General features: G+C 48.2%; 1 long non-coding RNA gene across 3 annotated transcripts in view; it reads right to left on the reverse strand.

Annotated features, from left to right (window-relative positions):
• The window catches only part of LOC102163283 (uncharacterized), a 38,112-nt gene that overhangs the window by 1,177 nt on the left and 9,212 nt on the right, over window positions 1–27,723 (reverse strand). Inside the window, exons 4-6 of one of the 3 annotated variants that reach the window (XR_014821379.1) lie at window positions 11,931–12,103; window positions 8,099–8,301; window positions 4,967–6,884 (exon numbers count right to left, since the gene is read on the reverse strand). This is a non-coding gene — a long non-coding RNA (uncharacterized LOC102163283). Of the gene's footprint in view, window positions 1–3,128; window positions 6,885–8,098; window positions 8,302–11,930; window positions 12,104–27,723 lie in introns of those variants that run through there. The other 2 variants (XR_014821378.1, XR_014821377.1) reach the window with 2 other exon arrangements.

The following is a 27,723-nucleotide window of genomic DNA, read 5'->3' on the forward strand; positions in this document are numbered from 1 at the left end:
ATAATGATGAAAACAAATACCTGCAATTTCTGGAGGATCTCTTATTGGCCAGACATTGATCAGGATGCTTCACACATATTATCCTTTTGAACTCAGAGCAACCCAGGTGGCCAGGGACTACATCCCCATATCACACACGAGCAGACTGAAGCGCAGGATTTGCCGCTCCTAAGAGGACACAGGTGGTGAGCGGCATGGCTGTTTTTCACACCCAGCTTTGTCTGACTGCAAAGCCTTTGCTCTTCCTGCTCTGATATCCTGCCAAGACTGCAATGCATAGTTCTGCAGATTTCTTTCTCCTCTGGGCTCGGGCTTGTGATGGAGAGTCCTCTGCCAAGTCACTCACATGTCAATGACACTTCATTGCCAGTCTCAGCCACCCAGCATTATAAGGCCCTTGAAACCAGACTTTAAAAAATATTCACTTCCTTTTGGCTGTCTCAAGAAGTCAAAAAGCAGTTTCCATTTCTTAAGACACTTACCTCTGGGTAGCTCACCTCGGGGGGGGGGGGGCTTACTGGGGCTTTGGTGATGATATTAAATCCTCTCTAAGGCTCTATGGAGCCCTCCTTGGAAGGAGGAATAGGAAAACAAACCACGATTTGTGAAAGGAATAGAGGAGCTATACCGACCCAGAAACCGTCTTTCAGAACCAATCCATTGCTCATGTTTTAAGGTCCCTCACGCTATCACCTCCTCCGGGAAACCTTCGGGGACCCACTCCCTCGACTTTGGCCCTGGCTCTGTTCTCCTTCTCACACTCCGCGGTTAGACATTTTGTGGGAGTGTGTGCACTCACACCTCTTTCTTGAGACAGCGAGCTCCCTGGGCGGAGCAGAGTGGGTCCAGACTGGCTCAGCTTCTGCACTGAGTCTGGAGTATCCAAAAGGATGGGGTCCCGGGGAGCAGAGTAGGCAGTGTGTTGGAAGGAGGTGCCCCTGCTGGACTCTACTTGGGGAGTCAGGATCGCCTGGATTAGCCACTGGGGAAGGCTTTGAAAATCTTTGTGGCGTTGTGGTACGGTCAGCCTTGTCCATGTCACATGTCACAGCCTGTGGTTTCTCTGGACCCCTTTAGCTCCTCCTCTGGGACCTATAACTGTCATAGGACTTGACACACTCAACCTTTCATTCAGCAAGTACTTCTTGAGAGCCTCTTAGGACCGGGCACTGTGCAGGGTGCTGGGAGACAATGGTAAATAAAATTATCAAATAAAACTCCTGCCCCCATGGACCTAACAGACACAGGGGAAAGGCTCATACTCACCTGGACCAAACTGTCTCCCCAGTACACCGGGAGCTGCCTCAAGGTACAGATTAGGTGGTATTTACTTTTAACGTTTTCATTTTATTTTACTTTTTAGTTTATTATGGAATTCACACACCATAAAACACACCCTTTTAAAGTGGACAGTTGAGTGGTTTTAGCATATCCACAAGGCTGTGTAAGCATCACCACTACCCAGCAGCAGAACATCTCATCCTCCTGGCAGTGAGCCCCGTGCCCATTAGCAATCCCCTGCCATTCCCTTCTCCCAGTCTCTGGAAAATGCGAATCTCCTCTCTGTCCTGCGGGTCTGCCCTTTCCAGGCTTTTCATGTAAATGAAAAGGGATCATGCAATAACGTGGTCTTCTGGAGTTCCTGTCATGGCTCAGCGGAAACGAATCTGACTAGCATCCATGAGGACACAGGTTCTATCCCTGGCCTCGCTCAGTGGGTTAAGGATCCTGTGTTGCCATGAGCTGGGGTGTAGGTCGCAAACGTGGCTCGGATCCTGTGTTGCTGTGGCTGTGGTGTAGGCTGGCAGCTGTAACTCTGATGCAACCCCTAGCCTGGGAACTTCCCTATGCCTCGGGTGCAGCCCTGAAAAGACAATAATAACAATAATGATAATAATAATAATGTGGTCTTCTGTGTCTGGCTTTCACTTAGGGTGCTGGTTCCAAGGTTCATCCACGTAGTGGCATGCATCAGAGCTCTATCCCTTTTTATGGTCAAGAATATACCACCTTCTGCTTACACAACCATCGGGGGCTGGATGGTTACAGTTACTTCTGCCGTCTGCACCTGAGTCTCCCGCCCTGGTCTCGCTCTCTCCTGCCTCGCCCTCCTCCATCCCTCCCCCACCGCCTCCCGGTTCCTGCTCTCCTCTCTCAGATGCTTGTTATCCCACACCCGACCGACCGCAGTGTGGACACTGGGAGGCAACATCTCATAAAGGTCTGAGATAAATGGAAAGGCACTGTTTAAAAATGTTTAAACACATGCTTAATGTTAAAATAGTTTTAGATGTATTAAAAAGCTGCCGAGATCGTAGAGTTGCCATGCGCCCATCCCCCAGTTTCCCCATTGTTAACATCTTACTGTGACATTTGTTCCACCTAAGGAGCCAGCACTGCTTCCTCGCTATTAACTTCACTTTATTCGGATTTTGCCACTTGTTCCGTCACGGGCCCTTTCCTGCTCCAGGATGCCATCCAGGACACCACCGTGCATTTAATTATCATCGTCTCTGATCTGTGACGGTGTCTTGGGAGAACTGGTCAGGCTCTTGGTAGAATGGCCCTCAGCTGGGGTTTGTGTGGTGGTTTTCTCATGGTTAGATGGGAGTGACAGGTCTGCCCAGAGATGAATGAAGGCATCATTTTAAAGGTGCTCTGGAAAGCTCTGGAACTAAGAAGTGAGACCAGATCTTTCAGGATTATTCAGAAAAATCAGGAAAACTTTACTTTGGAGATCTTCAAATGTGGCAGAGTATGGACGGAGTCCCTGGTCTTTTTCCAGAGAGAGTTGTCTGTTGCTTATCTTCACGGTGGTGAAATGAGCCTTTATCTGACATATAAATACCACTTGACATGCATTTCTTCTTCTTTTTTGGGGGGTCTTTTTAGGGCTACACCTGCGGCATATGAAGGTTCCCAGGCTAGGGGTCCAACTGGAGCTGTAGCTGCCAGCCTACGTCACAGCCACAGCAACATGGGATCCGAGCTGCATCTGCCACCTACACCACAGCTCACGGCAATGCTGGATCCTTTTAGCCCACTGAGTGAGACCAGGGATTGAACCTGTGTCCTCATGGTGCTAGTTGGGTTCGTTAACTGCTGAGCCACAATGGGAACTTCCCCTATTTCTTCTTTTTTAAAAATAAAGAGTTGCATTACTTATCTAAAGTCCTCTCTTGCTTTTTCTTTTTTTTCCTGCCACATTGGCAGCATGTAGAAGTTCCCAGGCCATGGAATGAACCTGAGCCACACAGCAGTGACCAGAGCCAGGGGTGAAAACTCAGGAGCCTTAACTCTCTAGGCCATCAGAGAACTTTCAACATGTGTTCTTTCTCTCCTGTTGGCTCTACTGTGTGACCGTGACCCTGAGGCAAGCCCTCTTTCTTGGTGTCTGTAGGATTAGGAGGTTCAAACCAATGCTCTCCAAGCCCTCTTCCCACTGTGAGGTGATCCATGAGTCCCCTGAATATCCAGCAAGTTCCACAGTTTGGCCTCCTGTTCTTCCATCTCAGTCCCAGGCTGCTGAATTCTGGTGGCATTTGTCCCCAGAGGATGTGCCCACCCCAGTCCCATTTTAAAACCTTCCTGGCAGACAAACACACTGAAAAAACAAACCCTAGCCCTTGGCCCTGTGGACCTCCACTTTGAGAAGCCCCGTGAGCATTCCAGAGCAGACGTGCCCAGAGCGAGACCCTGTCCGGGCCTCCCTGCTCCCCTGCTGACACAGCACAAGGGCCGGCGTGAGGAGGGTCACAGGCAGATCCACACACCGCACGACGCTGGACACTCTTTCACCCCAAGGGGCTGTTTTGGTTCAGCAGCTCCTGTGGCTCGAATAAGTTAATCACTGATGACGAGAGATTAATTTGTAACTGGACAGCAGACAAGATAGTTCAGGTTCCGGCGGGGTGGCACTGAACTGTGGCATGGGCATTTCTCAGAAGACGCCTGCTCTGCAGCTTGGTGCACAGGCTGAGAACTTCAGATCCGCACCAGTTGCTAGAGGCCACTTGATCCAGAGGGAGGGAAAATGTGCCAAGAAGGCTCTCTTCCTGTCCATAGCACCATCGCTGGACTTAGAAAACCTGCCCAGGCCACAGCCAGCTCAGTAGAAAAGTCCAGTTAAGAGGGAGCGTTGGCTGGCCAACCCAGCTGAGGCCCGTTGACCAAACCGTGTGGGAGGGGAGGAGAGGAGGGGACGAGTAAGGAGAGAGGAGGCCATGGAAAGATGTGGAAGGATGGACGGGAGCCTGGGGCAGGGGTTTAGGAGAGAGAATTCCTATAGCCTGAAGCCCCAGCATGTGGACTGCGGCCACTGCAGGGCAGGCAGGTCTTTGAGGGTCTGCCCGCCCATCCCGCGTGCATCCCTCTGTCATTCACACCTCAGCCCCTGCTCCCCACTCTGCGCCCAGAGAAGACAGGTGAAAACGGATGTGGCAGGTCCCCGGGGCCTGACCCTCGCACTCCAGACATCGTTACTAGATCAAGTAAAATGACCCTTTCCTGCCACACTGGATACACATGGCCTTAGATGTTGGCTGCGGGTGCTGCCATTTTGCCAGCTTCAGCCTTCTCTGATTTCTAGCCAGGATAGTTTGGGATTTTTTTTTTTTTTTGCCATATTTATATACTTGCTGAACAATCTTAAAGAAAATTACAGATGTCAAGGTGTCATGGCATCTCACACCTTCATCTGTGTGCATCTCAATAAAAGGTGTTCCTGGAGTTCCCGAGGTGGTGCAGTGGAAACGCATTTGACTAGGAACCATGAGGTTGCGGGTTCCATCCCTGGCCTTGCTCAGTGGGTTAAGGATCCGGCGTTGCTGTGGCTGTGGTGTAGGCTGGCAGGTGCAGCTCTGATTCAACCCCCTAGCCTGGGAACCTCTATAAACTGTGGGTGTGGCCCTAAAAAAGCCCCCCCCCGAAAGTGTTCTTTTACAAAACCATAATGCCATTATTGTACCCCAACAAAATTAACAAAAATTCACTAATCATTACATAATAAATGTTCAAAATCCCCACAACTTGGGATTCTTAAGTCCAACCTATTTATCAAGGAAGGCCCTGGCAATACTGCCCTGATGGCTCTGGGCCAGGAAAGCTATTCCATGAGGCCACCGTCTCATTAGAGAAAGAAGATAAAGAGAAGGTAAATGGAATCAAAATAGGAACGAAGCCATACATTCAAAGGGGGCGCAGAAGAATTTTTCTTGGGTTGCTAAGACGTGGGCTACCTCCCTAGAAGGTTCTGGGAGCTCAGCTGAATAGTGGGTGACTTGTGCTTGATTTTTCACCAGAAGCCTGGTTCCTGTCATCGTGGTTCAATCCCACCGCCCTGGCCCACCAGCGTGGCCATGCAGGGGCCTGTCTCTGTTTTGTTCATGCTGTTCCTTCGATCTGGAATGCCCTTCTCTCCTTTCACTTTGGTCAAGACACAGCTGAGGCATCTTTCCACCAGAAAGCCTTCCAGGAGCCTTCAGGCTGGCCCTCGGCTCCTCCTCTTTGGTATCGAAGGTTCCTTATACCCACTGCAACCACAGCTGTGGGTTCTCAACCCTGACCTCACCCGGGGCACCTTGTTACACATACAAATCCTGCATGGCCGGATCGCGTGGCCTGAGCTTGGGAAGCTGCATTTGTATTTGTCTTCCTGTGTTTTCTGGATGCCAGGCCAGGGTTGGGGTCTTTTCTAATCTCTATCCTGTGGGCCTGAGCACAAGGCTTAGGTCATGAAGACTGCCTGTTTCTGTGTCCAAACTGCCCTCTAGCCTGGTAGGAAGAGCTGCAGAAGTGCAAGACACAGGCCCTTTCATTCACACCATTTCCATCCGCCCCCAGCCCCTGCTTTGTACCTCACATGCTGTGAAGGGGATCCGAGAGCAAAGCCCAGTGCATCCTGCCTCACACAGCAGACAGTGGAGTCAGGGAGACAGAGATGAAGCAACTTACCTGCAAACATCTCACTGCAAAGTGCAATGTGAACCTGATAAAGGAAAAACAGTGTTCTGAGAACATCTAACAGGACTCCGGCATTAGCCGGGAGGCCGGGGAAGGCTGAGCTGAGCCCCAAATGAGGGGTGGTGGAGGAAGGGGAGGGGAGGGAAGGTGGGGAGCAGTCCCTGGGTTTTCCCAGTGTGCCTTTGGAAGCCGACTGATGGACTCGGGGTACAAACCCCTGCAGAAACTAAGAGGGTCTCCAGATGGAGCTGCTTCTCACACCCACCCCATGAGCTCGCCTTCATTTCTGCTTTTCTGCTATGTCCTCTTGCCATGAGCCTCTGGGAGACGATGTAAGCAGACCTATTTCTCCAGGCTGAGGGCTGCCTGCTAGCATCAACAGTGCCTTTGTCAGTTCCCAAAAGGTGCACCTCCCTGTGAACTGATGTCATCTCACGCTGGACACTCGGCATGGCTAGTGGAGGGCAGGCAGCCTCCAACCTCCCCGCTCATTCGTGGAGCATGCTTGTGCAGTGAACGACTTGGGCAACCGTCTGTGGTGGCCTCACTGTAGTCTTGAGCAGAGTGTTCTGGCTTCTCAGCTTCCCTCGTAGCTACAAGATTCCTTTATTCCAGGGGGAGATAATTATATCTCAGAAGATGGCCATGGCTCTGGACATTTAGACAAAAATTTGTATGTATTTTCTGGAGGACTGGGGTGTTTTTATTTTCTAAACTGAAAAGAGGATTCTTTTAAATATGATCCAAGAACATTCTTCATATGGTAATTCACACAGTCTGGCTGATAAGCCCCAGACTTGGCATGAGGTTCAAAGCAGAAATTGTGTTCAGATGAGACACACAGATGCTTTCTGAACTGATTTGCTTTTAGCTGCTGACACTGGGATGATTTTGGCCTTTGAGTGGCAGTGGACCTCAAAAACCTGGTAAAGTAAGATATTTTTTTAAAAAGTCCAAACTACCCAGAATGAATGGAAGAATCCTTGTTATGTTTGGGAGCTGGAAAAAGCAGCATGTTCTGGTGGACGATAACTCTCATCATACGCTGGCCAAGCTGAAGCGGCCCTGGAGAGGCACCTCAGCCAGATCTGTCCTTTTACCAACAGGGAGCCTGAGGCTTGGAGAGAGAATGGCTTAGGTCACATGGCGAGTGGCAGAGCCAGGCTGACCCCTGACAGGTGCTTCCTTCTGCACCTGAACCTTGCTGATGGCCAGCAGTTCCCAGTGTAAGGACAGGACTGGCTATGTGGGTGACCGTGTGTATGCGAAGGGGAGAGGGGGACACGTGGGCTGGAAGACAGGGTGTCTCACCAAGTCCGCTGTGGCCCATCCTCTTTCTGACATTGGAAGCTGCTTTTCCTACTGAGGAGGAGTTAGGGATAGGTGTCAGCTATGGGAGAGGACGCCAGGGGTAGTGTGGGAACGGGGAAGGAAAAGAGGAAAATGGACGTTCGTCTCACAGATGCCAAAGGATACACAAGTGGACCACGTGCCACGTCACTGTTCACAAATGACGGTGACATTGATTTGTGATTTGGTGGGGGAGGGTTGGGAGTCAAGGCGACATCCTACCTTGGGTCCCGCATCTTTCACTGTCTAACGTGGGTGAAAACACTTTCAGCTGTGAAGATAAGATGAGCTAATGGGTGCCTGGCAGCTAGAGGGTGCTCAGGAAGTGGTAGCATCTCTCAATAGAGATCCCGCTAAGGTAGGGGGGTTTCTGCTTCAGTTCCCCTAACAATACCCTCAGGTGGGGGGTATGCCTCTCCCCACCTCACAGATGAGGAAACAGAGAGGGTAAGTTCTGCCCAGGTCATATGGCTCAACAGCACTGAAACTGGGCCCCCCCTGCTTCTGCGCCATTTCCACCAGGCCGAGCTAGCTCCGCTCAGACCCAGTGTAACTTCCGTGGGCTTCAGCTGGCACTTCCTCTCCTGGCCTCTGGGCCCTGCCATCCCTCCCCAGCGGACACGTGAGCACACACGGTCACTGAATTCGAGTGCATCTGAGGTGTGGTGCCTTGTGCATAAGCTCTGATTTGGGAGACAAGTGTGCTGGCAGCTCAAGCATTTGAGAACGTCAGAAATGAGTGTCCCTTTCCCAAAGATGCAGGATCAGTGGGCATTGTGGGACATACCTGGGTTGGTTTCCTTTTTCCATCTTGTTTCCCACATGCCCAAGCGCCAGGAGCACGCCAGGACCTGTTCTGAGTCCAGCTTCGGAGGTCAGCACACACGTCTCCAGTGGAGGCTGCTCCTCTCAGGCCTAAGGGGCTCGGGGACCCCCTTTCCTTTGCTTGTCTTCTGCTTCCTCTGCTTCTGATGAGGCAGCGGCAACAACCTAGAACGAAGACCGTCACCATTTCTGTTGTGAGACTGGCCTACAGACTAGGCAACTATGAGTTTTTCATCAATAATCATTTCTCTAGCAAATTACAAGATCTATTAAAAAAATAAAATGTAACATTTCCATCTCCTGTGAAGGGTTTAGGTGAATACGGTTAAGGAAAATTCTGAAAGTCAAACCATCTAACTGTGGGGCACGGAGTTTCCATCGTGGCTCAAGTGGTTAACGAATCCGACTAGGAACCATGAGGTTGCAGGTTCGATCCCTGGCCTTGCTCAGTGGGTTAAGGATCCGACGTTGCCGTGAGCTGTGATGTAGGTCGCAGACACAGCTCGGATCTGGCGTTGCTATGGCTCTGGTGTAGGCCGGCGGCTATAGCTCGGATTCGACCCCTAGACTGGGAACCTCCATATGTCGCAAGTGTGGCCCTGGAAAATACAAAAACAAAAAACAAACAAACAAACAAACCCAAAAAACAACAAAACTGTGGGCCACATGCAGGAGTCCTGACCAGGCTAGGAGTGAGGAGACCTACATTTTGGTTCTGATTCCCTCTGGCTGCCTGAGAATCTTGAGAAAGTTTCTTAACCTCTCTGGGCCTACATGCTTTGCTAAGGACTCTTTCAGGCAAATAGTTTATGGTTATAAACAGGGAGAGAATCCTCTCAATAAGGCAGTTTCTTTGTGGTGCTGAGTTTCACACATTCACTATGGCCAAGGATATTGATGAGTTTAGAATTTTCTCTTGGTTGGAGAAGGGAACTTCAGTGCTTTACAATTCTGGCCCTAAGTCTGTGGGTTTGGTAGGCCCATCAAGCTGTGCAGTCATATGCATTTTATATTGTAAAAGCAGTTCCCATTTGCTTAAAATAAAATACTTGAGGTGAAATGGTGTTTCCACTGAAACGTGGCCTCAGAACTACAGAGTCAGACCATGTGGTTCAAACTCCTCAGCTTGCAGGTGTGAAGGCCCAGAGTCAGGAAGGAGGTACCCCAGGACTCCTGGCCAGTTTGGGCTGGAACTAGAACCCAGCTGCCGTCATGCCCAGTCTAGTGTCCGTGTCCTCTCTCTATGCACAAAACTGAACAAAAGCCAATGGAAGAGTAAAGAATTATATCTTAAGAACAACTTTATGCATGTAAATATAGGCCCAGAGATTTTTATTTATATTTTCAGTTTAATACGCATCAGAACCCTGCCGTCTTCAAACACCACTGTGGACATTTGATTTGCATTTCCTGAAGCCACCCCGGTGAGCAACTCTGAAATAAATTAAAAAGAGTGGTCAAGCCTGAATGCACACCGAGGTTTCCATGTGCTCAGCTCAGCAGATTCAGGTATGACCCCTACAGAGCTTGGACTCTGAACTGGCACTAACATTCTCTACGCTCAATGACCATTTCACACAATGAATTCATCTGTGTAATTGTGCTTAGCTGTCCCAAGATTAACTCCATGTTTGCATGAAGATCAAAATGCTTACTTTTAAAAGTTTGGTTTTCTTCCATTTCTGTCTTATCTGGGGAGGTGTTCATGCCTGGAATTTCTTGGGCTTTTCTTTTTTAAATCTCTTCTAGGGATCGGGAATGTGAGGGCAAGAGTGTGTGTGTTGGCGGGGCTGCATTTCCTTTGGTTGTTCTTTTTTTGAAACAACAACTGGCAACCATTCTTCACTGTTTGGATGTCCTCTTGTCAAAGGCAACCCAGGAACTGGAATCTTAAAGTAGGTCACGGTGTTCTGGATTGCCTCCTCCAGATCCTACGTCAGTTAGGATTCTAGAATTCTGCATTATTAAAATGTTCCTCTTTGGGTTGTAACTCCCGTGAAGAGAACACATGGCAAGCGTGCATCTTGGAACACTTACGCATGTGCACGTGCTCCTGTGGTGCTTAGACCTTCGGGTATTGTTTGCTGCCACTTGGTAGTGAAATATCTGTTCTGAGTTTTTTTCCAAAGACTGTGGCATCCGAGTGGGGAGGAGGCCGGCACTGGGAGCTGCTGGAAGGTGGGGGTGGGGGGGGTGGGGTGAACCTGATTCAAGTCAAAAGCATTTTCGTGTGCTCATCTTACCTCGCTTGCACCCTAGCCGCAAGTTCTGGGAGGCACGTGGCTCTCTGGCTCGCCATGGGGCTCGCCAGGGAAAAGGGAGACGTTTGAATGGGGTAGGGTGTTTCCACTTAATCATTACCCCTGCTGACATCACTGAAATCCGGGTAATGCGGATCGGCCACATGGGCACCACGATGAGTGGAAAGGAGGCCGGATCCTGAGCAAGTGATGATGAGGCAGAGGATGGACAGAATCCAAAACCGAGAGGGGGCAGTGGGCTGGCTTGTATTTCATTTACTATTGGTTAAAGGGTCCAAGCTGGCCTGGCTCTTTCAAAATAACGTCAGGAGAGGAGTGGTTGTGTTTTCTAGCACCCCACTGGGTGCCCAGGACACGAGGGAGCCTTGAGAACAAACAGAGTCTTCTTTGAAATAGGAAGCCGACTATTGACTTATGCAAGTAACGCTCTAAAAGGGCTTTCTAAGTTGAGCTGCAGCTCCTGAGCTTTGGACTGACCCCTAGATTTGTCTCAAAATGTTCCTTCCTCCTCCGGAAGGAACATCCTGAGGCTCTCAGGTCGAGCAGTGGCTCAAACAACAATTTAAATCAAGTAGGGCCTCCACCGTCTCCAAGTCGAATCCGCCCAGGCAAACACCCTCAAGACAGCTTCCCGACAAAGATGACTATCACCTGAATGGGCATCACCACTGGGTTTCCAAATGCATTTGGTGAAGTTTAAAAAAAAAAAAAAAGTTTTGAAAATGAAATTCACCTTTAAATCCCATGATTTTTCATCTTAATCACTTCTTTACATACCCTCGACTCTCTCTCTCCCTTCCTTCATCACGCTCCTTTGGCGAAACCACAACCCTGCTTAGATCTGGCTCCCTGCTCCCTTAGCATCTGACCCCGTGTAGCTGAACAAGGCTCCAGAAAAACCCACACCAGGCTGGTGGCTCCCACTTTAGATTCACCTCACACCTGGAGGGCTCCAGGCCATCATCCTCTGCATCCCGGGCAGCACATATTGGCACATGCCACTCAATCTGTATTTGCTGAATGAGTGGATTACATAAATACATTTTATTTAGGGTCACATCGATGCTCTTGATGCCAGAGTTGTGCTTGTCCAAGTTTAAAAGCAAATTTTATTTTGTAAAGTTTTTTTTTTTTTTTTTTTTTTAAGTGAGAGGTTCCTGCTGTGGCGAAATGGGATTGCAGTGTCGCTGCAGTGCCAGGATGTAGGTTCAATCCCCAGTCTGGCACTGTGGGTTAAAGGATCCAGCACTGCCCCAGCAGCACCTTAGGTTGCAACTGTGGCTCAGATCCGAGCCCTGGTCTTGGAACTCCATATGCCATGGGGAGGCCAAAAAAGGGGAAAAAAAAAAGGTGAGCACTGGCCTCGAGTCCAGAAGACTTGTGCTCCTGCTGCTTACTAGCTGGGCGACTCTATGCGTGCCTCACTTCCTCCCTGTAGTCGGTCTCCTCTGTGAAGGAGGCAGCTGGACCAGGACACCAACAGATGGAGAGTCTCTCTAGATGTTGGTTGAATGAGTGAGAGGAGGTCCCTACCTTCTGCCGAAGTTCACAGATCCGTGATTCCTCCTTGAGCCAAGCAAGCCCACGGCGGGGGGGTCAATCAGGAGAGCAAGACGTGAGGTCACTGACATTTCAAGGAACCCAGAAGAAACACTTGCAGGTGGACGCTTCTTTTCTTTATTGATCCACGATTTTAGTTTCTGGTCCTAGAAAGGGATTCCAAAGTAAGCAAACCTCTCGTGCTAAAAGCAAACAGTGACTTAGGTTTTGAGCAAACTTTAGATGGAGGGCAGTGGGGAGATGACACTGGACTGGGATTCGGGGACCTGGATTCTAACCCAGCTCTGTCACTGACCCTCTGTCTCACCCTTCTCTCAGGCCTTGGTGTCCTCATCTGTATAATGAGCGAATTTAAGTGTCCTAAGCTTTTATCTGGCCTCCGCCATTTCCCAGCCCTGGTGGCATCTTTTCTCCCTTTTAAACTTGTCTGGCCTGTTTCAGGTCAGAACTGGCACCGCATCAGCAAGTTTATGGTTTTACAAGCCTCCAAACATACTTTGCAAATAAACGATGAAGGTGTTGGAGTCCTGCATGGAAACACCGAGGGCTTGAACAAGGGTGGGACTTTGGAATTGCAAGAGGAATGGAAAGGCAGTGGTGGTGGAAACACCTGTCCTTGACCTTAAAATCAGCTGGACAAGTAGCCACAGAGTGAGGGAGACCCACTGGGGCTAGGAATACTGTCCAGCACCCTCCCCCAGGATGTGGTCTAGTGGGCAGTTTGAGGGCTGCCTGGGCAAATCATTACAAACAAATCAAAATCTCCAGAGAGAAGATCAGTTCAATGATCTTTCAATTTTTCGGATTCCTTTAAGGCGTCTGTTGTTGGGCTAGGACATTTTAATAACTCTTAAACCTTTGCTAACCTGTCCCTTTCTCCCTGATAACACTTTCCCCTCTGCCCTTACTCTTTATCAAACAGAGAGAAATAAGGGCTCAAGCTCAGAATCTTTACTGGTCTAGAATGTGATAATATTGTTTTACTCTATTGCATTTGGTTTTTTGCTCTATTGCATTTATTTTTGCAGTTACTTTCCATGAATGGAAAGTGATATTATTTTTCCATGTAGAGAGTTAAAATTTTATTCTAAAATACATGTATTTAAGTTAAAAAACTGAGTGGAGAAGTTCCCTGGTGTCCCAATGATTAAGGATTTGGCATTGTCGCTGCTGTGGCTTGGGATTGACCCCTGGCCTTGGGAATTTCTGCATGCTGCAGACGTGGCCAAAAAACAAAAACAAACAAACACAAAACCCGAGTGGGTTTCAATAAAATTCTTAAGTAAAAGTGTGTGTGTTCTACACAGATACAGCACAGGGCAGGTTCTCCGGGGGGTTTGGTCGGTGGCACTCCCCAGCCCAAACTGGCACCATTCAGACAGGTGAGGTTCCTCTGACATAACAATAGTGCTTATAATACCATTTAGATTTACTGGTTAAATCAGCTTTTGGTCTTTTTTTTTTCTTTTCAAATAAGTGTTTACCTTTTCCTGATAACTACTGTATAAAGCATGGAACTATGCAAAAACATGTAGAATAAAAGAAGATTTTTTTAAAAACACATGGAACAGAATGAAAAATCACTGGTATCTCTGCTTCGAAATAACCACTCGATATGTTGGAAAGGTTTTCTTCCTCAGTGCCCAAACATAGCTGTTATTATAATGTATATATTATATTTTTGTGCCCATTTTATTTCCTTAACATTATAACCTAAGTGTGTCTGCACACCATTCAAAACTCTTCATATACATTTTACTTACTTATTTATTTATTTATTTATTTATTTTTGCTTTTTAGGGCTGCACCTGTGGCACATGGAGGTTCCCAGGCTAGGGGTCTAATCGGAGCTACAGCTGCTGGCCTCCACCACAGCCGCAGCAACGTCAGATCCGAGCTGAGTCCTCGACCTACACTACAGCTCACGGCAACGCCGGATCCTTAACCCACTGAGTGAGGCCAGGGATCGAAACTGCAACTTCATGGTTCCTAGTCTGCACTGTGATGGGAACTCCTCTTCATACACATTTTAAATGGCCATAAGGTCTTTAACACAGAGAAGCCCCATAGCGGATTTAACCACTCCCCAACTATTGGACATCTGGGTGATTTCCAGTTTTGTCCATTAAAATGTGGTGATGGATAGCTTTATGCATTTCGTTTTGCTTACATTTGGGATGGTTTCCTTACAGTAATTCCAGAAGCAAGCATTCCTAGGTGGGAAGATTTTTAAGGCTTTTGGGATACAGATTGCTAATTTTTTCCAAAGGCGTGGGACCTGAAGGTACTCAGACCTGACCCCACACGATGGGACACACTGGGGCTTGTGTATATAAGGTGGGCTTTTTATTGGAAAGAGTTCAGACTTGGCCATTGTGGGCCAGTTACCCAATTTCACTATCTCCTGCTGGTGCAGGTCTGACCAATCCTTCCCCAACAGCAAGTGCTCCTATTTCCACGTAATGAACTCCACCTTAAGTGATTCCCTCTCTGTGTAGAGATCAACAACCGTTTTCTGGAAAATTACTTGTTGCAACAGCCTAACTGTTTTTCTTCGGCTCAGCTATGAGAGGTTTGATTAAACATCCTGACTTTAGGGAAGACGTGTAACAGGCTCCCCCTCTTCCTGGGTACCCGCCAAGTGCCTGCCGGGACCTGCAGGTTTAGCATCTCACTAAATCCCAGCAAACAGATTTCCCCAAAGTCCACTACATAGAACTCTGGCTCTGCAGGAAGCAACTTTGCATTCTTTGCAAAGAGGACTCTGTTGCTTGGAAAAGGCTGTGTTCATCAAAGTTAAATGGAGTCTCTTAACAGGTTTCTCAGAGCTTGCTTAGTCTAATGTTATTCTAGAATCCCTAAGATGGGGGTGTGATATTCAAGATTTGCCAAGCTCACTCAACAAGGAAACCCATCCTCATGCATCTCCTGGGATTGATGTTCCAAAGAACACACTTTGAGAATTGCAGCTCTCAACAACCTTGCAAGACGATGTCTATCCCGAGTTCCCATGGTGGCGCAGTGGTTAACGAATCTGACTAGGAACCATGAGGTTGTGGGTTCGATCCCTGGCCTCGCTCAGTGGGTTAAGGATCCGGCGTTGCCGTGAGCTGTGGTGTAGGTTGCAGACGCAGCTCGGATCTGGCGTTGCTGTGGCTCTGGTGTAGGCCGGTGGCTACAGCTCCGATTGGACCCCTAGCCTGGGAACCTCCATATGCCATGGGAGCGGCCCTAGAAAAGGCAAAAAAAAAAAAAAAAGAAAAAAAAAGAAAAAAGATGTCTATCCTTATCATTACAAATGAGAAAGCTGGTGCTTAGATAAGTGGTTAGATAAGTGCTTAGATTCGTGGATTTAGGATTTGAACCCAGAGTCACCTGACCTTAAGCCTATGTTCTGTTCCATTATCCCCTGTGGAGCCTGGGATGGGGATCAGAGCCCAGAGTGCCTCTTACCCAAGTGTTGGGCACATGAAACTGAAGGGTGAGCGTTTCATCAAGATCAGGGTCTGGAGAGACTGCCATACTGAGTGCACTGATCATGGAGACTGGCCAGTGGAAACCGATGCCGCCCTAATAAACCATGGAAATGAGGAAACCTTCTGGTTAGAAGTGTGAGGTGGAGAGTGAGAAAGGAACGCTATTCTACTTGAGGGCTGCCCAGAAGACCCCCCCGTTATCACCCAGCAGCTCTTGACTGTGTAGCTGCTTCATGCCTCTCATTACAAGCCTTTCCCTTGTCTCCTGTCTCCACCACAGCCTCGGCTTGGACCATTTCCTGCAGGGGCTCAGCTCTGACAGCTGCATGCCTACTGCAGGTGCACTCTTCTGGCTTCAGAGGTGTGGAAGAAAAGGACCCTGATAACACAACAGTGTCACATGCAAAGCACTGCCAGTGCATGCAGTCAACAGAGAGTCACAAGCCAGGCACTGTTCTAGGCTTCAGGTATGAGTGAACTATCCGGACACAAATCCCCTTCCTGATGGTATAGTCATTCAAGTGTAGAAAAGGGACAATGAGACAATAAGCCAGAGAAATAATAAAAATGTGAGACAGTGATAAACAATAAGGGGAAGGGGGGGGGGATATGTACTAGGTGGAATGTTGGGGACTCACTGTTTGAATAGGGATGGACAGAGAAGCCTTACTTTTTAATCCCCACAGCAAAACTTTGAGCTGGGATGGGATCCCACATTTGTTGCACATCTGGTAGATGCCAAGCACTGCACATTTACATATTATATATGTATTTCTTTTTCAATTTACAGATGAGTAAAATGAGGCTCAGAGAAGCTAAGCACTTTTTCCTTGATCACACAGTAAGAGTATGGAAGAGCCGCAGTTGGCAGTAGGTTCTGATACTGGAAAGCCCAGGTTCTCTCTGCAGCCCCACACACTCCTCCTGAAACAGCTGGGCCAGGCATCATTCACTTCCTTTAGAGAAAAGGAAACAGAGGCCCAGAGAGCCTCAGGGACCTGCAGAGCTGGGACTGGAATTAATGTCACCTAATGCCTATTCCAGTTTCCTCACCACTTCAAAAGACTGCCCAGGGTAATGTATACTGACACTGTCCTTTGTACTTTACTGGGCACAGAAAGAAATAAAAGACTCAGGGGCTTGTTGAGAACTCTCATGCACATTAAATGACAGAAGCTGAGTTAATGAGAAGGGATAGTGGCTAAATAACTCAGTTACTGCTTTGTTTATTTACTGCTTACCCCCCCCCCCCCCCAGTTTTATGAGATCTAATTGATAGATACAGCCCTGTGCATGTTTTGGGTTTTTTTTTGCCTTTTCTAGGGCCGCTCCCGAGGCATATGGAGGTTCCCAGGCTAGGGGTCTAATCGGAGCTGTAGCCACCAGCCTACACCACAGCCACAGCAATGCGGGATCTGAGCCACGTCTGCGACCTACACCACAGCTCACAGCAACGCCAAATCCCCGACCCACTGAGCAAGGCCAGGGATTGAACCCACAACCTCATGGTTCCTAGTCGGATTCGTTAACCACGGCGCCATGATGGGAACTCCAACCCTGTGCATGTTTAAGGTGTGAAACAATGATTTGCCTTACATACCCTGAGAAACGATTTCAGTTGAATAAGTTTGGTGAGTATTATCCTCTCGTATGGATACAACATTGAAGAAACAGAAACAAACATTTTTACCTTGTGATGAGAACTATTAGGATTTACTTCCTTAACTTTCATTTACAACATACAACAGTGTCCATTATTTTTATCATGTTGTATCTTATATTCCTAGTACTTATTTATAATTGGAAGTTTGTTCCTTTTGACAGCCTTTGGCCAAGTCTCCCTCTCCCTCCACCTCTGCTTTGGTAACCACCCATCTGATCTTCTTTTCCATAGTTTTCTTTTTCTTTTTCTTTTTTCTTTTTTTGGTCTTTTTGTCTTTTTGCTATTTCTTGGGCCGCTCCCTCGGCATATGGAGGTTCCCAGGCTAGGGGTCTAATCGGAGCTGTGGCCGCCAGCCTACGCCAGAGCCACAGCAACGCAGGATCCGAGCCGCATCTGCAACCTACACCACAGCTCACGGCAATGCCGGATCGTTAACCCACTGAGCAAGGGCAGGGACCGAACCCGCAACCTCATGGTTCCTAGTCGGATTCGTTAACCACTGCGCCACGACGGGAACTCCTCTTTTTCTTTTTTAAAAATAGGGCTACACTCACAGCATACGGAAGTTCCCAGGCTAGGGGTCTAATTGGAGCTGCAGCTGCCAGCCCACGCCACAGCCATAGCAATGCCAGATCCGAGCTGCATCTGCGACCTACAACCACAGCTCGCAGCAACGCTGGATCCCTGACCTACTGAGCAAGGTCAGGGATTGAACCTCCATCCTCATGGATACTAGTTGGGTTTGTTACTGCTGACCCACGACGGGAACTCCTTTTCTACGAATTTGTTGAAGTATAATTGACCTACAACACTGTGTTAGTTCTTGATATATAAGACAGTGACTCAATATTTCCATACATTTCAAAATGATCCCCAGGATAAGTCTAGTTGTCATCTGTCACCATACAAAGATATCACATAATTATTGACCATATTCTCCATGCTACATTTCCTACCTGTGATTCATTTATTTTGTAATTGAAAGTTTGTACCTCTTAATCTCCTTCACCTTCTTCTCTCCTCCCCCACGTCCTCTCCTCTGGCAACTATCTGTTTCTTCTTTGTATCTATGACTCTGTTTCTGTTTGGTTAAATCTGTTCATTTGTTTTGTTTTTTAGATTCCACACATAAGTGAAATAATACAGTATTTGTCTTTCTCTGTCCAACTTATTTTACTGAGCATAATACTCTCTAGGACCATCTAAGTTGTCACAAATGGCAAGATTTCATTCTTTTTTATGGCTGAGTAATATTCCTCTGTGTGTGTGTGTGTGTGTGTGTATCTTTATTCATTTGTTTATCCATGGGCATTTAAGTGCTTCCATGTCTTGGCTATTGTTAATAATGCTGCAATGAATATAGGGGTGTATATACGTTTGAAACTACTGTTTTCATTTTCTTCAAATCCATACCCAGGAATGGAACTGCTGGATAGTATGGCAGCTCTTTTAATTTTTTGAGGACTCTCCATACAGTTTTAGTGGCTGTGCAGTTTACACTCCCACCAACAGTGAATGACGATTCTCTTTTCTCCACATCTTTGCTAACTCTTGTTACTTGTCTTTTTGATGAAAACCACTCTTACAGATGTGAGATTGTGTATCACTGTGGTTTTGATATGCGTTTCTCTGATGATTAGTTATGTTGAACATCTTTTTATGCGATTACAGGCCTTGTATATCTTGTTTGGAAAAATGTCTAGTCGGATCCTCTGCCCATCTTTAAATTGTGTTTTTTGTTTTCATGCTGTTGAATTGTATGAGCTCTTTGTACATTTTGGATATTAATCCCTTGTCAGATATATCATTTGCAAATATCCCCTCTCATTCAGGAGGTGGCCTTTTCATTTTGTTGACAGCTTCCTTTGCTGTGTAAAAGCTTTTTAGTTTGATATAGTCCCATTTGTTTATTTTTGCTTTTGTCTTCCTTTCCTGAGGAGACATATAAAAAAAAATACTGCCTATGTTTTCTTCTAGAATTTTTTTTTTTTTGTCTTTTGTCTTTTGTTGTTGTTGTTGTTGTTGTTGCTATTTCTTGGGCTGCTCCCGTGGCATATGGAGGTTCCCAGGCTAGGGGTCAGATCGGAGCTGTAGCCACAGGCCTACGCCAGAGCCACAGCAACGCGGGATCTGAGCCACGTCTGCAACCTACACCACAGCTCACGGCAACGCCGGATCGTTAACCCACTGAGCAAGGGCAGGGACCGAACCCACAACCTCATGGTTCCTAGTCGGATTCGTTAACCACTGTGCCACGACGGGAACTCCTTCTTCTAGAATTTTATGGTATCAGGTCTTATATTTAAGTCATTCATCAATTTTGAGTTTATCTTTGTGTATGGTGCGAGAAGGTAGCCCAGTTTAATTTTTTTGCTCATCCAGTTTTCCCAACACCATTTATTTAAGAGGCTGTCTTTTCCCCATTGTATATTCTTGCCTCTTTTGTCATAGATTAATTACCCATATAAATGTGAGTTCATTTCTGGGCTCTCTATTTGGTTCCATTGATCTATGTGTTTGTTTTTGTGCTAGTACTGCACTGTTTTAATTACTGTAGCTTTGTAGCATAGTTTGAAACAGGGTGCATGAAACCGTTTTTGTACTTCTAAGATTAATTTGGCTATTTAGGGTCCTTTTGTGGTCCCATACAAATTGCAGAATTATTTGTTCCAGTTCTGTGAAAAATGGCATTGGCATTTTGATAGGGATTGCACTGAATCTGTAGATTGCCTTGGACAGCATTGCCATTTTAACAATATTCTTTCCATCCATGAGCATGGTATATCTTTCCACCTGTGTCATCTTCAGTTTCTTTCATCAGTGTCCTATAGTTTTCCAAGTATTTTTTTCTTTTCTTTTTAGGGCCACACCTGCAGCCTGTGGAAGTTCCCAGACTAGGGGCTAAATCAGAGCTGCAGCTGCTGGCCCACACCACAGCCACAGCAATGCCAGATCTGAGCTGTGTCTGGGACCTACACTACTGCTCATGGCAACACTGGATCCTTAACTCACTGAGCGGGGCCAGGGATAAAACCTGAGTCCTCATGGATACTAGTCAGGTTCATTACCACTGAGCCATGAATGGAACTCCACAAGTATGTTTTAATTATTTATTAATCACCTATCATGTGTCAGACATTGTGCTAGGTACTGGGGATACAAAGGTGAATAAAATACTCATGTGTCTCATTGGAAAGGGTGGTGTTCTTGCATGTCTAAGTGTATGCATGCAGGGAGAGGTGGGGGATAGACCTGCAGGGATAGAGCTGTCCTGTGCACAGGTGCCGCATGGATCCTGAGGGGTAGGGCGTAGGACTGGTTAAGAAAGGCTTCCTGAAGATATGGCTCCTGAGCTGTCAGGGAGGCTGAGAAATACTGCCCACCCCCCAACCCCACCAAGACCCACACACACTGCAGTGTTTGCCTGGGAAACAGAACAGCAATCAGTTCTTGGCAGAACCATATAAACTGCACAAAAACCAGCTCATGATTTATTATAAAAATTCAGATAAAATTAATAATCTAGGAGTTCCTGTCGTGGTGCAGTGGTTAACAAATCCAACTAGGAACTATGAGGTTGCAGGTTCGATCCCTGGCCTTGTTCAGTGGGTTAAGGATCCAGCGTTGCCATGAGCTGTGGTGTAGGTTGTAGACACGGCTTGGATCCCATGTTGCTGTGGCTGTGGTTAGGCTGGCAGCAACAGCTCCGATTAGACCCCTAGCCTGGGAACCTCCATACGCCTTGGAAACTGCCCTAGAAAAGGCAAAAAGACAAAAAAAAAAAAAAAAAAAAAAAAAATCTAACTTCCACAAAGATCTTCTAGGTTTGCTTTCTAGATTTTTATAAATACACCAAGAGCACCTTATGATTACACCCAGATGCCTTCTGGGATGTGGTTTAGTCTTGATAATTGTCATGCCATATCAGTGAATGTAACGTGATGTAAACTTTTAGGAAAAATAAAAAATTTCAAAAGGGTCCCCAGGGAGTTCCTGTTGTGACTCAGCGGGCTAAAAACCCAACTAGTATCTGTGAGGATGCAGGTTCGATCCCCGGCCTCACTCAGTGGGTTAAGGATCCAGCATTGCTGCAAGCTGTGGCCTAGGTCGCAGATGTGGCTCAGATCTGGCCTTTTTTCCTATGTCAAAGTTTTCATTGTCTCCTCAGTGCCAACAGACTAAAATGAAAATTTCCCCACCACAATATCAGAGCCCCTTCCTTTCAACTGGCCGTGCCTTAGATTTCCCGTGTTCTGCTCTGGAACATTGGTCACTAAAACAAGTTCTGTGTCCCAAGAAAACCTCCAGTCCCCAAATCCCCTTCTCTCCTTCCCCTTCCAAGCCATCCCTAAGCCATCATCTTTGCCAGCTGTGTTTCACTGTCCCACTTCACCCCCATGCTACCCAACATATTCTGCAATGCTGAACTCAAGTCCCACCTCCTTCTAGCTTCTGGAAGCCAGCACTGGGCTCTGGCATTAAACAGCCTGTGTTCTAACTCCAGTTTTGTCCCCAACAGAGTGACCATGGATATGTTAGACTTTTTGAGCCTCAGTTTCCTAATCTGTAAAAAAAAAGTGGGGGGAGAGGGATATTTACTTCACAGTTTTGTTTTTTAAAGATTAAATGAGACAATGTGAGGGAGTTCCCATCATAGCGCAGCGAAAACGAATCCAACTAGGAAGCATGAGGTTGCGGGTTTGATCCCTGGTCTCGCTCAGTAGGTTAAGGATCCGGTGTTGCTGTGACTGTGGTGTAGCCAGCAGCTGTAGCTCCAATTAGACCCCTAAACTGGGAACCTCCATATGCCATGGGTGGGGCCCTAAAAAAGGCAAATAATAATAATAAAAAAAATAAATAAATGAGACAATGTGAGTGAAAGTGCCTAAAATACAGGAAATAGTCAAGAAATATACTGATTATTGATGGCATTTCTCTCCTGGACAAGATGGAATTACCCTTCCTTTTCTAGAGCATTCTGTAGAGCTCTTCCACTCTTGCCTGGAATGAGAGGTTTCAGTGCTTGTGAGGTGGGGTCAGAAGCTCATTGTACTCATCTTGGTATCTGTCCTGATACCTTTAGCATAATAGTTGCTCAAAAAGCAGAATTAAATGGAACCAACTCTTTGGGTATTCCTCTCCTTTTTTTCTGTGACACTCATTTCAATGGCCTCCAAGTCCAAGGTGAGCACAGCTGCCAGACTTTTTGGGGGGCTCCAGCCCCACCTGTCTGCTCAGGAGACCTCTCCACATAAAGGTCTCATAAACACCCCAACTCCCTGTACATGCTCTTCCCACAACCTCAAGTAGCGCGTGGTTCTCAACTGAAAGCTTTTGGTCATCAGGGGATGTCTGGCGGTGTCAGGAGATGTGTTTTTTTTTTTTTCCCAGGGCTGTACCTGCAGCATATGGAGGTTCCCAGGCTAGGGGATGAATCAGAGCTACAGCTGCCGGCCTACACCACAGCTACAGCAACACAGGATCAGAGCTGCATCTGCAACCTACACCACAGCTCGAGGCATCATGAAATCCCCGACCCACTGAGTAAGGCCAGGGATCGAACCCAAATCCTCATGCATACTAGTCGGATTTGTTTCCACTGAGCCATGACAGGAACTCCTGGTGATGTTTTTGGTTGTCTTACAAGAGTGGAGGGGGTTCTTCCTGGCACCAGTAGGGATCGGGGACACTGCTAAACATCCCACGGGCACAGGACAGACACCGTAATGAGGAATTATTGCTTCCTAAATGTCAGCAGCATCGAGGCTGAGAAACCAGAACTACAGAGCATCTTGTACGTGTGGCTGAGACCATGGCACTGCTCTGCTCACACCCTCTCCGGGCTCCTGTCTTCCTCAGAGGAAAATTGGCACTCTTCGCACCTCCCCCTTCTCTCTCTAACAGCTTTATTGAGATTATAATCCACATATAATCCATCCTAAAGTGTAGACTTCAATCGCGTTTAGTACTCAGTTGTGTTCTCATCAGTGCCATTGGTTTCAGAATTCTTTCCATCATCCCTCCCGCCAACCTTCCCCCACCCCCGAGCCATCAGCTCCCAGTCTCACTTTCCCCTCCCAGTCCCAGGCAACCATCAGCCGACTTTCCATTTCTACAGACTTGCCTGTCCTGGACATTTCATATGAATGGAATCAAACAGTAAGTGTGTGTGTGATTCCTTTGCTGCTGACTTCTTTCACTTAGCATGATGTTGTCAAGGCCCAGTCACGTTGTGGCATGTGTCCGCATAGCATTCCCGTCTCAATGGAATATTACTCTGTCCTAGTGATTTACCACATCTCATTTATCCCTTCATCAGCTGGGGGACATTTGGGCTGTCTCTACTCTGGGGCTGTCCTGAACAGAGCTGTATGAACATCTGGATACGAGTGTTCTCGTGAGCATGTCTTCATTTCTCTTGGGTGTGTAGCTAAGTTGCTGGGTCATAAGTGACTCTACATTTAAACTTTTGAGGAGCTGCCAGCCTGTTTTCTCCCCCTTTCTCTAGGGAGCCACATCTGACCAACCACCGCAGGCTGTGGCTCCTCCTCCTGCACATGCGCCTTCCTCCCTCTCCGGAAGCTGCCCTTCTGCTTCCCACTTGAACTGCCATGGTCCAGGCCTCCTCACTTGGACCCCTCAGCTGCACATCAGTCATAGGGAGAAGGAGCTTCACCACCCCAGGGCCCAGGCCACAGCCCAGACCACTTACTGTAGCCTCTGTGGAGAGTGACCCAGGCATCAGCCTTTTGAAAGCTCCCCAGGTGGTTACCTGACAGCCGAGAGGGATGGGGGAATTGCGGTGCCTCCTTCCCACCAATCACCACCTGCCACTTGAGTGCCTTTTCTAAAGCAGATCTGACCATGTTACCGGCACTCATCTGGAAACCGCTCTCTGGCTCCCTTGCTGTGAAATCCGAACACCCCAGGATGCCCGCCTCCATCTGGCTGCCTCCTGGTCTCGCCTCCTTTCCCCTCCCAACTCAGGGTGCTCACTAGCACACCCAGCCACGCTGAGCCACACGCACTTTCCTCCCTGTGCCCACTCGCCACACCTCTGTGCCCCTTCCCAAAGAAAAAGGAATGTATACATGTATGTGTAACTGGGTCACCATGCTGTACAGTAGGAAAAAAAAAAAAAAACTGTATTGGGGAAATAACAAAAACAAAAACAAAAGAGCCTTTTCCCACCTTTTCCTCCTCCTCTGGGAAGCGTTCCCTGACTGCCTTCCCTGTGGACCCGGCTCAGCGCTGAGCAAGTCTCTCTTCTGGCAGCCTTCCCTTCCCACACTGAGGGTCACACTGTGCACCCTGCTCTCGCGGCCTAGAGCTCCTCCAGGCCAGGGCTGCTCGGTCACTCATCTTTGTATCCTCAGCCTGTAGCTGCCTGATGCACAGAAGAGATGTCTGTCTGTGTTGGTGGGAAGGGGGATGAATACTGGGGTGAAGGGGTGAAGGCCTGCTGGTCCACATGGGGCCGGGGACCAGGGAGACAATCCTACCAATTGCCCAGCTGTACCCTCCTGGGTCCCAGGAATAATCCTGGGCACCAGCAGCCCTGCTCAGCACCCCCACCTGGACCATACATCCAACTGCATTTCCCAACTTGAGCCTGGTGTGTTTCATTTCTCTAGCCATGGGCCTGGTACTAGCAGGTGTTGGCAGGTAAGGGGGGACCAGGTGGGACAGTCCTTCTGCAGCTAAAGGCAAAGTGCCCCAATGCAGAGATAAATCATACAAATCCACTTGCAAAGGCCCTGGTGGGGTGGAACGTCCCGTGTCCTGTCTTTGGCCATGAAACTCCAGGCTCGAGAAGTTAATTGCCCTGTTCTTGAGAAGCTATAAAGAGCTCAGCACATCAACCGTCAGCAGAGAGCACAAACTGAAATGTCCCTCTGGGTGGGGCGCCAGGGGCCCTGCCCGCTCAGCTTTCCTGGCCCTCTGCTCCTGGCACAGGCTGTGCTGTCTCTGGGGGGACTCGCTGGAGGCTGCAGGTGCTGGAGGCTTCCAGGGAGCACGTGCCCTGTAAAGAACCAGGATCCTTTCTGCTGCTTGGCCTATACTGATGCTGCTTTACTTCCCTGAATAAGAGGAGCACTGAGCAGGGAGTCTGGCTCTGCTGTCAGCCATGTGACTGTGGTGACGCGCTTCCCTCTTAAGTTCGAGGTTCTGTGCCTGTGGACACAGAAGTTACCTAGTCAGAAATCGAACCTGCACCACAGCAGTGACCCAAGCCACTGCAGTGACCATGCCAGGTCCTTAATCCACTGAGCCACAAGAGAACCCCTGGTTCCCTTTGAAGTAAAGGGTGGGGTTGGCGTGAACTGGGTGGCCCTGCAGGCTGCCGTCAGCTCCAGGGTCACAGTTCACCCCACCTGAGTGCAAAGCTGTATGAAGTCTTCCTCTCAGGGCCTGGGTTATCAAGAAAACCACGGCTGGCAAAATTGGATCCAAATATAGCAAAAAGTAACACACTTGAGAGTAACTCCTCTTTGTATTTTCATTTCTCCTATACCTGACCTTTGCACACTCCAGGGGACAGCGGTGCAGGAGGAACAGTGTGGGCCAGCGAGCTTCCCAGACGTGAGCTCAGTTCCCGCTCTGCCCCTGACTGGCAGTGCCATCTGGGGCAGGTCACCTTGCCCTCTGGAGGCCTCAGTTTTCTGACTGTAAAATAGGGGTCTTAACACCTCCCTAGTTTATTCACAGACCCTGGCTGACAGCTAACTGTAGGAGTGGCCTGGCACCAGGATGGCAGCGGGGGAGGGGGGAAGAAGGGTGGGGGAGACATGACACCAACTCTCAAGGAGCTCCCAGTCCAGCCGGAAGACGGCACGTAAATGGGCGGCTGTGGTCCAGTGAGGTCAGCGATAGCAGGATCACAATGAAAAGAAAGGGAAGAGCTGGCCTTGGGTTGGGTCTCCTCGGCGCTTGGCACTCTGCTAGGCGCTTGCGGCATTCAGTCCTGTGCCCACCCTGCGAGCTGACACCGCGAACATCCCCCTTCCGCAGTACTCAGGAAAGGGGCCCAGAGGACATGGCACGTGGGTCTGCCGAGGCCTTCGCTGGGCAGAGGGGCTGGTCAGGCGCAGTCTGCAGGCAGAACGAAGGCCGGGGCACAGGAGCCCAAGTGGGGGCTGGTGATGATGTAGGAGGGGGAGCAGCCATGAAGGCCCTTGGGAGCCATATGAGGGGGCTGATGAAGGGCCCAGAGAATCAGCTTGGTGGCCGGCAGTTGTTGGAGGAATGGGTTGAGCCAGAAGCCCCACAAACCTGCCAGTGATGGAGTGCCCTCCTGGAGACTGTTGTTGCTGTTTCAGGAAGAGGTAAGGGCCTGGGCCGAGGGCTGGAGGTCTGGGCCTGGGCCGAGGGCTGGAGGTCAGCGGGGACGGATGGCCAGAGCGGCTGACTGTGGGCCATGGGGGTAGAGGGTGATCAAAGCCCCTGAGTCAGGTACCAGGCAGCCTCCTGGAAATGCAGAGCTCATGTCCCAGCATCAGCTCACAGTCTCATTCTCAGAAAGACCACTGACCCACCCCTCATCTTAGCTGTCAGCACACTGGGAGTGACCCAGAGACAGAGAAGGAGGACCAGGCCTTCCTGACACGGCAAGAAGTCCACAGAATGAGGATGGCCAGAGCCCAGGCCCGAGAAAGCTCTATGGCTTTATAGAAACCAAACCAAAAAACAACCTATGGAATGGGAGAAAACAGTTGCAAATGATGCAGCTGACAAGTGCTTAGTCTCCAAAACATACAAAAAAACTCCAGCAATTCAACAACCAAAAAATCCCCAAACAATCCAACCAAAAAATGAAGAGAAATAGGGAGCTTCCATCGTGGTGCAGTGGAAATGAATCTGACTAGGAACCATGAGGTTGTGGGTTCAATCCCTGGCCTCACTCAGTGGGTTAAGGATCCGGTACTGCCTCGAGCTGTGGTGTAGGTCACAGATGTGGCTTGGATCTGGCACTGCTGTGGCTGTGGCTCTAGGCCAGCAGCTGCAGCTCCAAAGAGACCCCTAGCCTGGGAACCTCCATATGCCACAGATGCGGCCCTAAAAACCAAAAAAAAAAAAAAAAAAAAAAAAAGAAGAGAATAGATATCTCTTCAAAGATATACAGATGGTCAATAGGTGCATGAAAAAATGCCCAATATCACTAATTATTAGAGAAATGAAAATCAAAACTACAATAAGGTAACAACTCACACCAGTCAGAATGGCCATCATTAGTAAGTCCACAAATAAATGCTGGAGAGGGTGTGGAGAAAAGGGAACGCTCCTGCACTGTTGGTGGGAATGTAAATTGGTACAACCACTATGGAAAATAGTATGAAGGTTTCTCAGAAGACTAAATACAGAACTATCATACGATCTAGCAATCCTACTTCTGGCCTTATATCTGGACAAAACTATAATTCAAAAAGATACACGCACCCCTATGCTCATTACAGTACTATTCACACAATAGTCAAGACATGGAAACCACGTAAATATCCATCTACAGAAGAATGGATTAAGAAGATGTAATATATAGACAATGGAATACCATTCAGCCATAAAAAGAACAAAATAATGCCATTTGCAGCAACATGGATGGACCTAGAGATTATTATACTAAACAGAG

The sequence above is a fragment of the Sus scrofa genome, chromosome 12 (genome assembly GCF_054392235.1).
Source record: "Sus scrofa isolate SSC_HxYL_T2T_F1_AM1 chromosome 12, Sscrofa_HxYL_maternal_Yorkshire_Landrace_v2.0, whole genome shotgun sequence".
In the NCBI taxonomy this organism is placed as follows: domain Eukaryota; kingdom Metazoa; phylum Chordata; class Mammalia; order Artiodactyla; family Suidae; genus Sus; species Sus scrofa.